Source organism: Oxyura jamaicensis, chromosome 2 (assembly GCF_011077185.1).
Source record: "Oxyura jamaicensis isolate SHBP4307 breed ruddy duck chromosome 2, BPBGC_Ojam_1.0, whole genome shotgun sequence".
NCBI classification, from domain to species: domain Eukaryota; kingdom Metazoa; phylum Chordata; class Aves; order Anseriformes; family Anatidae; genus Oxyura; species Oxyura jamaicensis.
This window is the reverse complement of record NC_048894.1, coordinates 66092098-66105994: the sequence shown is the minus strand read 5'-3', so window position 1 is coordinate 66105994 and position 13897 is coordinate 66092098. Positions and strand designations below refer to the sequence as shown.

Sequence of the window (13897 nt, the reverse complement as noted above, 5' to 3'; positions counted from 1 at the left end):
CACTGGTACAACCTCAGCTGGTAAATTGATATTTTTCCTGGTTTGAATGCGTTTCATCCTCATGCAGACCAGCAAATTAGACCACGTCAGGGCACTGGGGATGCCAATTATGGACACTGACTGGGGACATCCCTACCCAACTGGTCCCGTGAGGATCCCCCATGTAACCCCATCCCATCCACATCCACAGAAATGGTTGCTTTTCCTGGTGTTTTTCTAGTGCCCCACACTAGAGGCTTCTGACAGCGAAAGGACACAGGTCATAAATGATGTCTCTGGTTATTGCAAATATGAGGACAAAGGTTTGCAGTGTAGGTGCAGTTTCCTGAAGATATCCATGCTGCAGCTTCAAACAGTAGGACTATTTCAGGATGGTTGGGGTGCTTGTTTGACTTTAAAAGAATATGTGCAAACTGACATAACAATACTCCTGATGAACTTGTGCGTACCCTATTTTATTTCTGAGGTCTAGAAACATGTCCCAGAGAAACCAGGTACTTCAGAGTAATAGCGGTAAAAGAATTTTTAATGGAATATTATGCACATAATCAATAAAGGAAAATTTACTAAATTTCATAAAGGCCTGACTGGATAAAAGAACCTGTGTCAATATCATAACCTAATCACTAAACTTAGGCCTAAGCCTAAACCTAAACCTAAGCCTAACACTAATCCTAACCATAACCATAATGGCCCAAAACGCTAACCCTAAAAATAATGGCCCTAACACTACCATGAACCCAAAGAGCCCTAACCCTAGCCCTAATGGCTCTAAACCCTAACCTTAACCTTAAACCAAATGGCCCTAACCCTAATCCAAAACCAAGCCCTAACGGACCTAACCCTAATCCTAACCCTAACCCTAACCCTAACAGCCCTAACCCTAACCTAACCCTAACCCTAACCCAAACCCTAAGTCTTTCAAACCATCTGAAAATGTAGTAAGGCACCAAGACCTCTTGGTTTATATTACTGTGTAAGCAGTTGTCTATGATCCACACACAGTTGCTCTTTGCACAAGAAGACTTTTTGTTCCTCCTTGTGTGTGCCACAGCCCACAGCAATTTCCTGGTTATTCTTTATACACGTGAAACAGTTGTGGCACCGCAAGTCATGAGTTAGGACTAGAGTCCTGTGACAGCAAAAAACAGTGCCTGTTGTGCATGGAAAGACTTCTCTAAGGATGTATTTTAACTGGACTTTAGCCTGGGTATTGATAGCATCATTAAAACCACAGCAGCATAAAGCTCATTAAGTATCACAAAAATAGTTATCTAATAGATATATTCTTTCATTCTCTGGTGTTTTTTGTTTGGTTGGTTGTTTTGTTTTGTCTTTTTTCCTTTTTTTTTAAGAATCTCCTTTTATGGCTGCCTAAAGATCTGGAACACCCTAGCAGGGTCAAGAGAGTTTACATGAAGTGTGGTCACTCCTGTCCATGTTCAGACTGAATATTAGGAAAAGGTTCTTCACTGAGAGGGTGGTCGGGCACTGGGACAGGCTCCTCAGGGAAGTGGTCATGGCAACAAGTTGTCAGAGTTCAAGAAGCATTAGGACAATGCTCTCAGATGTAGGTTTTGACTTTGGGATGGTCTTGTGTGCACCCAGGAGTTGGACTCGATGATGCCTTCCAGCTCAGGAGATTCTTTGATTCTGTGATCCATGACAGCAAGGAATGTACAGGGTCTTATCAAGAGAGTGAAGCATCGAGCCTTCCTTCATGAGAAACAGGTGATAGCCTAGGTGACAGAGATGAAGAGGATTACTTAGTACTAAGTACTTGGTAGGAGATGCCCAGACACCGGGAGATCCTGAGTTTGTGCCTCAGGAAACCAGTCAGGAACTTGTGCAGACTAAGCAGGACAACTAGCTCAAATCTATTCCAAGTCAGGTCTCAGCAGGAGTACACTCCTAGCTGCACACCAGAAGAGATTGGAAGGAATTTCGGTGTTTGTTTTTGTAGTGAGAACATGCCAAGCAGCATGTATTTGTTTTTGCTGCCAACATCGGGCGCTGCCATCACGGGTGCAGAGGAGCAGTTTTTCCAAATTCCTCTTCTTCACTTACACAATTCAGTCTCCCGAAAGCAGCTCATGATACTGAGCTACCAACCGTGGCTGGAAATGGACACTTTCTGCCCCCCATCCTTATGGACCTTCCCACAGAGCTGGTGTGACCCACTCCCTCCTAGGGGCACGCTGCAGCTGGCATGGCCACGGCTGTAGAACAGTGAACATCCAGCCAGCCACCAGACCCCTGTTGCAGCTCCATCAATGCAGGCTCTTTCCTCCAGCTGCCATACTGCTTCTTCAGTTGGTACCTAGACCTTTGCCTGGATCTTTAGTTGCTGGCAGAATTTCTCTTCCTTACTCCTTAATAATAGATGTAGCAAGCCCTGCCTCATGCACACATACCTCCCATCCACCAAATGTCTGCTACATTAAGTTGAAGAAGGAAGTGATTAAAAGTATTTGTGTCCATTTCATCAAGTGAAGAACCTTATTCTGCAAAAGGCATATCTTACTTACACATTTATTGTCATACTAACAGAGGAATACAGTCAGATATACTCTGATTACCTTGAAAAGTGATGTGGATCTCTTCAATTTAATGCCTGAGTACTACATATTCAAATGTGTCACCAAGTTTTCCACAGCATTTTTCATTCTCCCAGGCTTATAAACCTATTTAACCATAGCACAAGTGGGCAACAAGTTCTGAGTTACATAGTGAGGGTGTTATTATCTAAAAGCCCCATAAATCTCTGCAGAATGTGATGCAAGTTTTCCGCAACTCTTTAGGTGTCTTGCTCACTGTGCTCCTCTGAACAATAGCCATGTCTGCAGCATAAGACCTCTCTCCCCTCTGAGAGTGCATGCAGTTATTTACCTTTTTTTGTTGTTGTTGTTCATCATTTGGAGCAAGATCCCTCTGCAGAAGTGAAACTCAAAAGTGAAAACCTTCAGTGAAAACCTTCAGCAGACCTTCAGCAGCTCATTTGCCGTTCATAATATAAAAGCCTCTTTTTACCTCTCATAATTTCCCCTCCTTCCCCTTTTTTTCCTCTCCTTGCTCTGCCCATTAACACTGCCTCTTGCAACCCATCAAGTTAAAGCAAAGTGCAGCACCATGGGCAAAACACATGAAAACCATGAGTCAAATTTATTCAAATACAAATGTCAGCATAGTCACTGCAGTGGTGTAAACTTTGATGCATCAAAAATCCTGCATGTGTTCTCAGCTGATTGAAGTCCATGTTGCTGTTGCTACTCTTGATTTCCATCACAGAGAATGAAATACCTTGAGAAGAGTGGCAGAAATGATTCTCTGGGCCCTTCCTGGTAATTTGAATACAGGAACATAATTACTAAAATGTGACTTCTAAATTTTAGAGCATGCATTTCACTGACTGAAGATGAGAGAGTTCAGCATATTTCCTGTTGCTCTTCCTTCTAAAAATAACACATTTTGATTTTTTAAAATTAATTTTACCTTAGAAAGCTCAGGAATGTGGTGTTGACTTCTAGAGGTGATCAGAGAGCTCTTGAACCTGGACTCAGATGTCCCCCAAGAGTTAATTCATATACTATAGGAAAGACTGGGTTATTGAAACTTCAGCATAGGTATCTTGTCCATTCTTGGAAAGTATTTAGGTTAAAGAGCAAAATCAAATTGGGAGTTTTTCATTATCTAGTAATCATATAAAAATTATTTTAAAACACCCCTAATATTTTCTGCAAAAGAAAATAGTACAAAACAATTATTTTGTCCTGCAATCCAGTCCTGCAATAAGTACAACTGTGTATAATTTACTGTATTTTAATTCTTCAATTTACATTAATTTATAATAATTCTATATAGCTAATAGAGTACTTCTAAGTTCATCTTTAACTTATCCTAACTGAGATTGCCAAAAGAACCGATCTTGCAGATTATACTAAATGCAGAAGAAAATAAAAGTAAAACAAACAAACTGACATTGGTGGAATACATAGCAGTAGTAGTATGCCATCATACAGAACTTAAGCACCAAGAGCTCACCAAATGTTTTATAAAGACTGGGTAACTTTTATATTCCACAAAATGCATAGCCAATATGTCACACAGAATATAAGATACAAAAATGAAGGAAGAAAGTGAGACAGAATATCAGACAGAAAAACTAGCATCATCGTGAGTAACAACTTGGGAAAATCTAAATGCTATGGAATTATACAGTTGCTATAATGGGGGTGGGGGAAGTTGGTTGGCATAAGTTTAGACTCATAAATACAATCTTTATACCATTTTGGGAATATGGAAAATGCTATCTCCATGTCAATGTGTGATTAATTTACATAAGCATTCTGCTTGTGACAGTCTTTAATGCCAAATGAAAAGAAGAGATAACCAGCCAGAAAGCAGCTTTGCAGAAAAGGACCTGGTGGTCCTGGTGGACACCAAGTTGAACACAAGACAGTAATGTGCTCTTGCTGCAAAGAAAGCTGATGTTATCCTGAGCCACATTAGGAGGAGTGTTGCCAGCAGGCCAAGGGAGGCTCTGGTGAGGCTATACTTGGAGTGCTGGGTCCAGTTCTGGGCTCCCCAGTACAGGACAGACACGAGCATACTGGATAGAGTCCGGCAAAGGATCACAGAGTAGATTAAGGGACTCCTTAGAGTCTCCCTCCTGGGAGATCTTCAGAAGCCAGCTGGACGCGGTCCTGGGTAACCTGCTGTAGGTGGCCCTTCTTGAGCAGGGGGATTGGACCAGGTGACCTCCAGAGGTCCCTTCCCACCTCAGCCATTCTGTGCAGTAATGTTCTGGTCAGCTGGCAAAGGACAGCCACAGAACTGCTTGCCTATGGCACAGCCTTCCCTAAGAAAAAGAACCTACCTGCAGCCAAGTGAACTTGATTTTTGCCATTACAAGTAAAAGACAGTCTCTCAGCACTTTTCTGTGTTACATTGGCCTAAGTTGATTTTGCCTTATTTTAGCAGTGATAGCAATTGTCTACTGGTCAGGTCAGATTTAGTTTAGTTTATATTGACAACATGTAGCTATATTTTTTGTTGTTGATTGCATTATCTGTTATCCTGGAACAAAATCGGAGATACAGGCATCAAAACATGGCATAGCACCAGGAGTCCCAGCCAATAAACAGAAATCACAGTGGTCATTACAAGCGTATGATCTTGTTGAACCAGTTTAGTTATAAAAGAAAAAACAGAAGACTGAATAATGAAGAACCAGTGAAATTAAAGTTCACATACACAGATCACATTAAGAGAAATTACAAAAATAAACCAAACAGTCCCTAAGACCAAAGAAGAAAGGATCTTCAAGAGCATCATCAGATTCTTCTCAGGGAAGAATGTGGGATGCTGTTGTGTGGGTGACACCTTCTGCAGCCTCTCTGCTAGAGCAAGGCTAGGGCTCACCACATGGGGACCCAGAGGGACACTGGAAGAGGGAGCATGATACCAGAGAAAGAGGACAGGTACCAGGAAAATTTTGCTGCATAACTATTTTACCTGTACTACTGAGACTTTCTTGCATGAATCTGGTCTATGAAAAATAGCAGCATTGCAACTAGACTAACATTAATGCCTTGTTGCACATCAATTGGTCTGTCTTCAGCTTCTACAGCAGACTAAATTTTATTATTATTATTATTATTATTATTTCAAGGAAATGCAACTGTAGATATTTAAGGTCCATTTAAGCAAATGCTCACGTTCTAGATAGCAATATTATGGCTAACATACTGATAAAAAGAATTAACTTTGATTCCAGATGCAATCAAGAACGTCCTATAGGACCTTGGGACGTGCTCATTTGTGTGCTCTTGGGCCCTATAAGGTGGATGTAGTAATAATTCCTCTTCTGACAGAACTGCACACATAGACTATGATGAAGGGAGATAAATGCACAGCATCATGACTTCAAAGCTGTTTTCTCATCATTAGTTTCCAAAAGCTGCTTTCCCTCAGAACTTACAAAAATGCACTATAAACTAGGGATGAAATCTTAACTAGGGCAATATTTTCCAGCAAAACCACCTCCTGTAGTATGTAGATGCTTGAGGCTATGTATAAAGGCATGTGACACACACTGTCTTGAGCAACTCTTCTATTTGTATAATCACATTTTTACCTAGCTCTGAACAGTGAGATACTGACTCAGAATGTAATTACTGCAGCTTAACAAGTGATCCTGTGTCAGGTTAGCAACAGTAACTGTCTTGTTTTCATACATGTGATCATTTGATTTAGCTGGAACAGGGGTCTGATGCTTTTTTCTGTCTTGGGGTGTACTTCTTTTATTTGGTTGTTTTTTTAGGTAGGCACTGTATGGGTAACTCGTACAGGGACAAGATAAACTTGTTTGATACAATGATACATTATGGGGATGGAAAATACAAGAATGTGGCTGGGAAAGTACAAGAACATAGGACAGTTGCAAAATGAGGATGTCGAGGAAGGAACAAGAGATAGGCATTGAGAAACTAACCAGCTGTAATCAAAAAAGCTTGCCAGACTAGAGCTTGCTGAATGCATGAGCACAAATAAGATTGCAGAAATAGTGCATGTGTGCCACGTAATACTTTTGCATCTAGTAGCTCAGATATATAGGACTGTTGAACGCAATTAATAAAGGCTTCGGTTGTGCATGAACTTGGAGTTGTGTTATTGTTCCCTTCAGCACTGTACTAACTTGGAATAAATCCTTCTCTGCAAATAGGTTTAGTAATACATTTTCAAGGTCTAATGGAGCTACTGACAAGTCATCAGTAGCTACAGGGCTATTGCTTGGCTAGCTTTCTGATACTGATATATTGTAGCACAAATTTTGTGTTAATATTTTAGCCTGTATTCTAAAGCTGCATGAAATTCTTTGCAAGACCAATATGTCTGTATTCAGCAATAATAAGAGTTAAAATAACTGTCTGGACGTGCTGAATGCTTGTCAAGGCAAGTTGAAAAGAAACAGAGAGGGCTGTGAACCAAGGTTATTTGGTTTGCATTCTTTCAGTTATCTCTTTCCAGCTAACTCGAGACAGTTTTAAGAAACTGTCATAAACATAGCTGCTGCTTGGCAATAAAAACTGTAGGAAAGCTAAAAGATACCAATCCTCATTAACATTCCCATCAAGAAAAATTCTTTAAGGGCAAATGGGAAGAATCTTCACGTTATAACTTTCTATTCTGCTTAGGCTGCAGCCTAAAATCCTAATAATTTTAAACTTTCACTTGATTTCATCAATCTGTAGCTCGAGCAGATCCACAAGAATCCCTCAGTAGGTTTCAAACAAGAGAAACAGTTTTGCTGGCAGAGAAAATTCAACTGCTTATAGCACACTAGCGTACCCAGCTATCTGTGACCCCAGGAAAGTAATAATTGGCATCATTTTTTTTGTTTGTTTGTTTTAATACTGCACTCTTCAGTCCTTTCTCCAGTGTAGCAGATGTCTGCCTTCTTGTAGCCTTGCCTCATGGTACAGCGCAGAGTTTGGGGATCTTGTTTTGTAAAGGAGAATACAGTATTGTACCAACCAGGCATACTTATCATAGGAGCATAGAATATCCTGAGTTGGAAGGGACCCATAAGGATCATCAAGTCCAACTCCTGGCACCACACAGGTCTACACAAAAGTTTAGACCATGTGACTAAGTGCACAGTCCAATTGCTTCTTAAATTCAGACAGGCTTGGTGCAGTGACTGCTTCCCTGGGGAGCCTGTTCCCGTGTGCTACCACCCTCTTGGTGAAGGACCTCTTCCTGACACCCAGCCTAAACCTCCCCTGCCTCAGCTTAACACCATTCCCATGGGTCCTATCACTGGTGATTACACCTGCCCTTCCACTCCCCCTCGTGAGGAAGCTGTAGACTACTATGAGGTCTCCCCTCAGCCTCCTCTTCCCCAGGCTGAACAGGCCCAGTGACCTCAGCCACTCCTCATATGTCTTCCTGTCTAGGCCCTTCACCATCTTCATCGCCCTCCTCTGGACACTCTTCAACAGTTTCACATCCTTTCTGTACTGTGGTGCCCAGAATTGCACACAGTACTCGAGGTGAGGCTGCACCAGCGCAGAGCAGAGAGGGACAATCACTTCCCTCAACCGATTAGCATTATCATGCTTGATGCACCCCAGGATGCGGTTGGCCCTCCTGGCTGCCAGGGCACACTGCTGGCTCATATTCAACTTGCTGTCAACCACAACACCCAGATCCCTCTCTGCAGGGCTGCACTCCAGCATCTCGTTGCCCAGTCTGTATGTACGGCCAGGGTTGCCCCGTCCCAGGCACAGGACCTGGCACTTGTTTTTGTTAAACTTCATGTGGTTGGAGATCGCCCAGCTCTCCAATCTGTCCAGATCTCTCTGCAAGGCCTTTCCACCCTCAGCCGAGTCCACAACTCCTCCAAGCTTGGTGTCGTCAGCAAATTTGCTCAAAACACCTTCTAGTCCTACATCCAAATCGTTTATAAAAACATTGAAGAGGACTGGCCCTAAAATGGAGCCAGATGCGGCCCCATTTACCACAACCCTTTGAGCCCTGCCTGTCAGCCAATTGCTCACCCATTGTATGATGTTTAAGTTGTATGCTGGACATTTTGTCCAGTGAGATCCTATGGGAAACCGTGTCAAAAGCCTTGCTGAAGTCCAAAAAGATCACATCAGCTGGTTTCCCTTGGTGAATTAGATGGATGATCTTATCATAAAAGGAAATCAAATTTGTTAGGCAGGACCTACCCCTCACGAACCCATGTTGGCTGGGATCAATGACTGCATTGTCCCCAAGGTGCACTTCAGAAACTTCAAGGATCATCTCCATTATTTTACCAGGCACTGACATGAGAGGCCTGTAATTCCTAGGGTTTTCTTTCTTGAAAATTGGCACAACATTTGCCAGCTTCCAGTCTACTGGGACCTCTGCAGATTCCCAAGATTGCTGAAAAATAATTGAGAAAGGTCCCGCGATGACGTCAGCCAGTTCTTTAAGCACCCTGGGATGAATCCCATCAGGACCCATGGACTTGTATGGATCCAGGTGGAGCAGCAAGTCCCGCACATGTTCAGGGCCTGTTAGGAGTTTATCATTCCCACCATCATGGTCCTCCAGCTCAGGACACCCTGGGTCCCAAAGCCCATCATCAGTGTTGAGGACAGAGGCAAAGAAGGCATTAAACGTCTCTGCTTTGCCTATGCCATTGTCTGTGAGGAGACCTTCCCCATCAAGTAGAGGACCTAAGTTTACTTTGGTCCTCCTTTTTCTGTTCACATATCTAAAAAAAACCTTTTTATTGTCTCCCACAGACATGGCCAGCTTCAACTCTAGCTGGGATTTGGCCACACAAATTTTCTCCCTACAAACGTGAACAGTGTCCCTGTATTCCTTCCACGTTGCCTGACCCTCCTTCCAGCAGCCATACATTTTCTCTTTTCGCCTAAGCTCCAGTAGAAGATCCCTGGTCAGCCAGACTGGCCTTCTGCCCCGCCTGCCTGACTACCGATATTTTGGAATTGCCTGATCCTGTGCTTTTAGGAGGCAGTGCTTAAAGACTGACCAGCACTGATGGACGCCAGTGCCTTCAAAAGCAGTTTCCCAGGGGACCTTGCTGACTAGTTCCCTGAGCAGCCTGAAATCTGCTCTCCCCATATCCAGGGCTGAAGTTTTGGTGGCAGCTTTCCTTCAGTCACCATGGTCACTTCATGGTCACTATGACTGAGATGGCTGCCAATTACCACATCCCCCACAAGACCCTCTCTGTTCTCCAGCAACAGATCTAAGAAGGCACCATTCCTAGTTGGCTCCTTTAGCACCTGCACCAAGAAGTTATAATCTAGGTGCTCTATGAACCTCCTGGACTTGCTCGTGTCAGCTGTGTGGTGATCCCAGTCGACATCTGGTAGGTTGAAGTCCCCCATAAGGGCAAGGGGAGTTTATCTCAAGGCATCTCTTAGTTCTGCAAAGAATAATTCATTGGCATTGTTGTCCTGGCCAGGTGGTCTGTAATAGACTCCCACAACGACATCCCCTTTATTTGTTCATCCCTTAATCCTTATCCAGAGGCTCTCAACTTTGCACATCCCATCTGGTGCCAGCAGGCCTGGTGTCGCGTAGACCTTCCCCTTCCCATGATCGAAAAACCCAAAGTTCTGCCGGTTGCACCAGTCCCAAAGCCACATGTTAATGAGATGAGTCTGCTTGTCAGCATCAAGCTCCCCTATCGGAAGGACAGAGGCAAACACAACCTGTGCCCCTGATCCTTTAACTAGTCACCCCAAAGCCCTAAGGTCCCTTTTGATCGCTCTCGGATGTCTTGTTGCTACCTCGTCATTACCAGCCTGAAAGACCTGTAGCAGGTAGTAGTCGGTGGGCCATACCAGGCGCTTGACTTTCTTAGCAAAGTCCCTCACCTGAGCCCCAGGGAGGCAACAGACTTCCCTTTGGGTTGGGTCTGGTCGGCATATTGGGCCCTTTGTCCCTCTCAGATGGGAGTCCCCCATGACAATAACCCTTCTTTCTTTCTTGACAGAAGATGTAGCAATGCGCGGGGTAGGTTGCCTTGCCTTAAGCACCCTCTCCAACGGGGACGGGCTTTCGTCTACATCATTGTTCTGACTGTCATGTTCTAGACCCTCATACCTGTTATATAAGGGTAGATGGGAAGATGAAGTGGGCAGGGACAGGGCTCGCCTACAGGAACCTGCCGAACAGGAACCTGCCTCCATTCCCCCCCTTGCACTAGTTCCCCTCCTACTGCCTGGCGGGATGAGGGAACTTTTGTCTTCTGAGTAGCAGCAGACACTTGTGCTGTGGCAGGCTCATGAATCTCTCTCAGAGAGGGTAGACTATGCTTCCACCAGTCAATTTCCCTCTCTGACTCCCTGATACTCCTGAGCCTCCTCACTTCCTCCCAAAGCTCTGCTACCTGGCTGAGCAGCTCTTCAACCTGGGCACACCTCCCACAGGCATAGCCCTCACTGCTGCTGTCAGATACTGACAGAAGACTCTGGCACACCCTACAGCCCAAGACCTGGACAGTGGTGTGTTTCCGCAAGCCCTCCATCTGAGTAGCCACAATGGTGACTGTGGCTGGAGAGGCCGCAGAGATGCGGAGACCATGGTTTTCTGCCGGGTTGATATCATGGCCAGGTTCCTCAAAAGCAGGTTACAAGTACTGATGGGAAAGACCACGCAAAAGAGAGGCAAGGGACCCTCCCTGCTCGCTCTGCCTGCGCAAACTGCCACCCAAACAACTGCCGCGCAAACAACAACTGCCGCGCCCACGCCCTTCTGACGCACCACCCCCTTCTGACGCGCCACGCCCTGTTTGCCCATCCTGTTTGCTGCGCTCCTAGTCGCTCGCGCTCCCTAGGGGCTGCTTTTGAACGGCCGGGGAGGGGACTGGCTCCACCTACTTGTTTCTCCTATGCTATAATTCCATGTTCCATTTCCTTAAACCATATTTACTGTTTCTTAATACTCCATTTTAATTGCTTAAGCCAGATAAAGCAATGATGATATTGAATGAGTGAGTATCAAATTACAAGGTAAGAACTGCTTCTTAATACATTTGAGTTGGAATACTAACTATATGCTGCTGGACAAGATTTAAAAATGGTATACAATATAGTGGATTAAACTTAGCAGATTCAGCACTAGAGATATCTTTTTGTTTCAAAACAAAACAAAACAAAAACATTTTAGATTAAAAATAAAATAATTTAAAGTCCATACTATTTATTAGCACTTGGAAAACCTCTTTGTGGGAAAGGAATTCGCAGGTGGCTTTGCGCTGTTTCCCACGTCCTTGTATTAGAGATAATGAGGAAACAAGCTAGAGACAAGTGCACGGAGAAGCTAGACCAATTATAAGTTGTGCTGTAGTTAGCTGCCTATATATACTCTGTTAGAACATGCAATAAAGGAGGATGATTATACTCGCATTGAGGTTGCATCGTTACTCGGGACCATTTCCCTTTCCGACATCTGGTAGCAGAGGATGGTTACGCACCAGACAGTCCAGCTCAACTGAGTTCTCCAAGACTGCGGTAAGCAGCTAGAGGAGGAGGGATTGGGAAAATAAACGGCTGAGAGGGTGCTGCTTGGCAGACACGGGTCAGGGTCGCTCCCTACCTCTCAGAGGAAGCACAGCCATGGAAGTGGAGGCTGCTGCATTGTTGCTCGCTGGAATACTCTCTAAGAGAGGTATCAAGACAACGGAAAAGAAACTGATCAAATTGATCAAGTTAGGACAATGATGGGGACATTTTAGAGAGACTGCCTTGCTGTTCCCTGTTACGGAATGGCGGGTGTTCGGGAATACCATGTGGGAAAGGACTATAACGGGGGATTCAAAAGATGAAAAGGAGGTGAAAACTGTCTGTGAGTTGTGACGAATGGTATTAGAGACACTAAAGGCTATGGAGGCGGAGAAGGAGGTTGCCTGCGCCGCGGCCCAGATGTCAACACTAGGAGCGGCAGCCCTTGCAGAACTGTTACTGACTTTTAACGCGCATTGCGGGCGAGAACTCTGGGGATGCCCCTCTCAATCACGCGGAAGTCCCGCCGTACCCACCATCGAACGCAGAAAAGACGGAAGTTGGCGAGACCAGGTCAAAGCAGAGATCTGAGCCGCTTGCGGAAGTAACACCCCAGGACACCCAGGGGGACGTCCTGCACCGCCCACAGGAGAGGGAGGAGAGGCGTGCCGACTTCCGCCCTCGGCTCCGCCGCTCCTGCTGCCCCCCCCGCCACCACCCCCCACCCCCGGGCCGCCTTCGAGCCTCCCTCTCCGCTTCGTTCCGCTGCGCCCGCTGAACCGAGCGGCTCTGCCGCTGTTCCTACTCCCCACCCCTGGGCCGGCCCCCTCCCCTCAGCCCACCAGTCTCTCTGCTGGCGCTGCCGACGGCAGCTCGGCCAAGGCTTCAAACTTCCTACCCCGGATCCGTGATAACTTCTTATGTTTTTTTCTAAAACAAAACAAACAAACAAACAAAAATAAAAGAAAAAAAAATAAAAGAAAAAAGGAGAGAAAAAAAAAAAAAGAAAGGGAAAGAAAAGAAATTTTAAAAAGGAGAAAAATAAGGAAAGAAAAAAGAAAAGGAGGGAAAAGAAAAAAAAAGAGAAAAAAAGGGAAAAAAAGAAAAAAAAGAAAAAAGAAAAAAGAGGCAAAAAATAGAAAAAAGGAAAATAAAAAGAAAAGAAAAAAGGGGAAAGAAAAAAAAGAGGGAAAAAAAGAAAATAGGAAAGAAAGAAAATATAGAAAAAAAGGAAAGAAAAAAAGGAAGAAAAAAAGGCAAAAAAAAGGAAAAAAAGAAAAAAGGAAAAAATAGAAAAAAAAGAAAGAAAAAAGGAAAGGAAAAAAAAAAGGAAAAAAATGAAAAAAAAAATAAAAAAGGAAAAGAAAAAGGAAAAAGAAAAGAAAAGAAAAGAAAAAAAGGGGGGGAAGGAAAATAAATAGGAAAAAAAGAAAAAATAGAAAAAATGGAAAAAATGAAAAAAAAGGGAAAGAAAAAGGAAAAAGAAAAAAAAAGAAAAAATATAAAAAATAGGAAAAAGACAAAAAAAACAAGGAAAAAAAAAGAAAAAAGGAGAAAAATAGAAAGGGAAAAAAATAAGAGAAAGAAAAGAAAAAAGAGGAAAAGAAGAGAAAAAAAGAGAAAGAAAAAACGGAAGGAAAAAAGAAAAAAGGAAAAAAGGGAAAGAAAAAAAGGAAAAAGAAAAGAAAAAAGGAAAAAAAAAACAGAAAAAAGGAAATAAGGGGAAAAGAAAAAAAAATAAAAAAAGAAAAAATTAGAAAAAATAAGGGAACGAAAGAAAAAAGAGGAAAATAAAAAGAAAAAAAAAGAAAAAAAAATGAAAGGAAAAAAAGAAAAAAAGAAAAAAATGAAAAAAAATAAAAAGC

At 43.4% G+C, this 13897-nt stretch overlaps 1 long non-coding RNA gene across 1 annotated transcript; it reads right to left on the bottom strand.

Annotated features, from left to right (window-relative positions):
- Positions 1 to 3143: 3143 nt before the first annotated feature.
- Positions 3144 to 12598, bottom strand: LOC118162504. Its single transcript, XR_004748487.1, has 2 exons — positions 12569 to 12598; positions 3144 to 3338 (listed from the first exon to the last, which is right to left on the bottom strand). It is a non-coding gene; the product is annotated as an uncharacterized LOC118162504 (long non-coding RNA).
- Positions 12599 to 13897: the final 1299 nt, after the last annotated feature.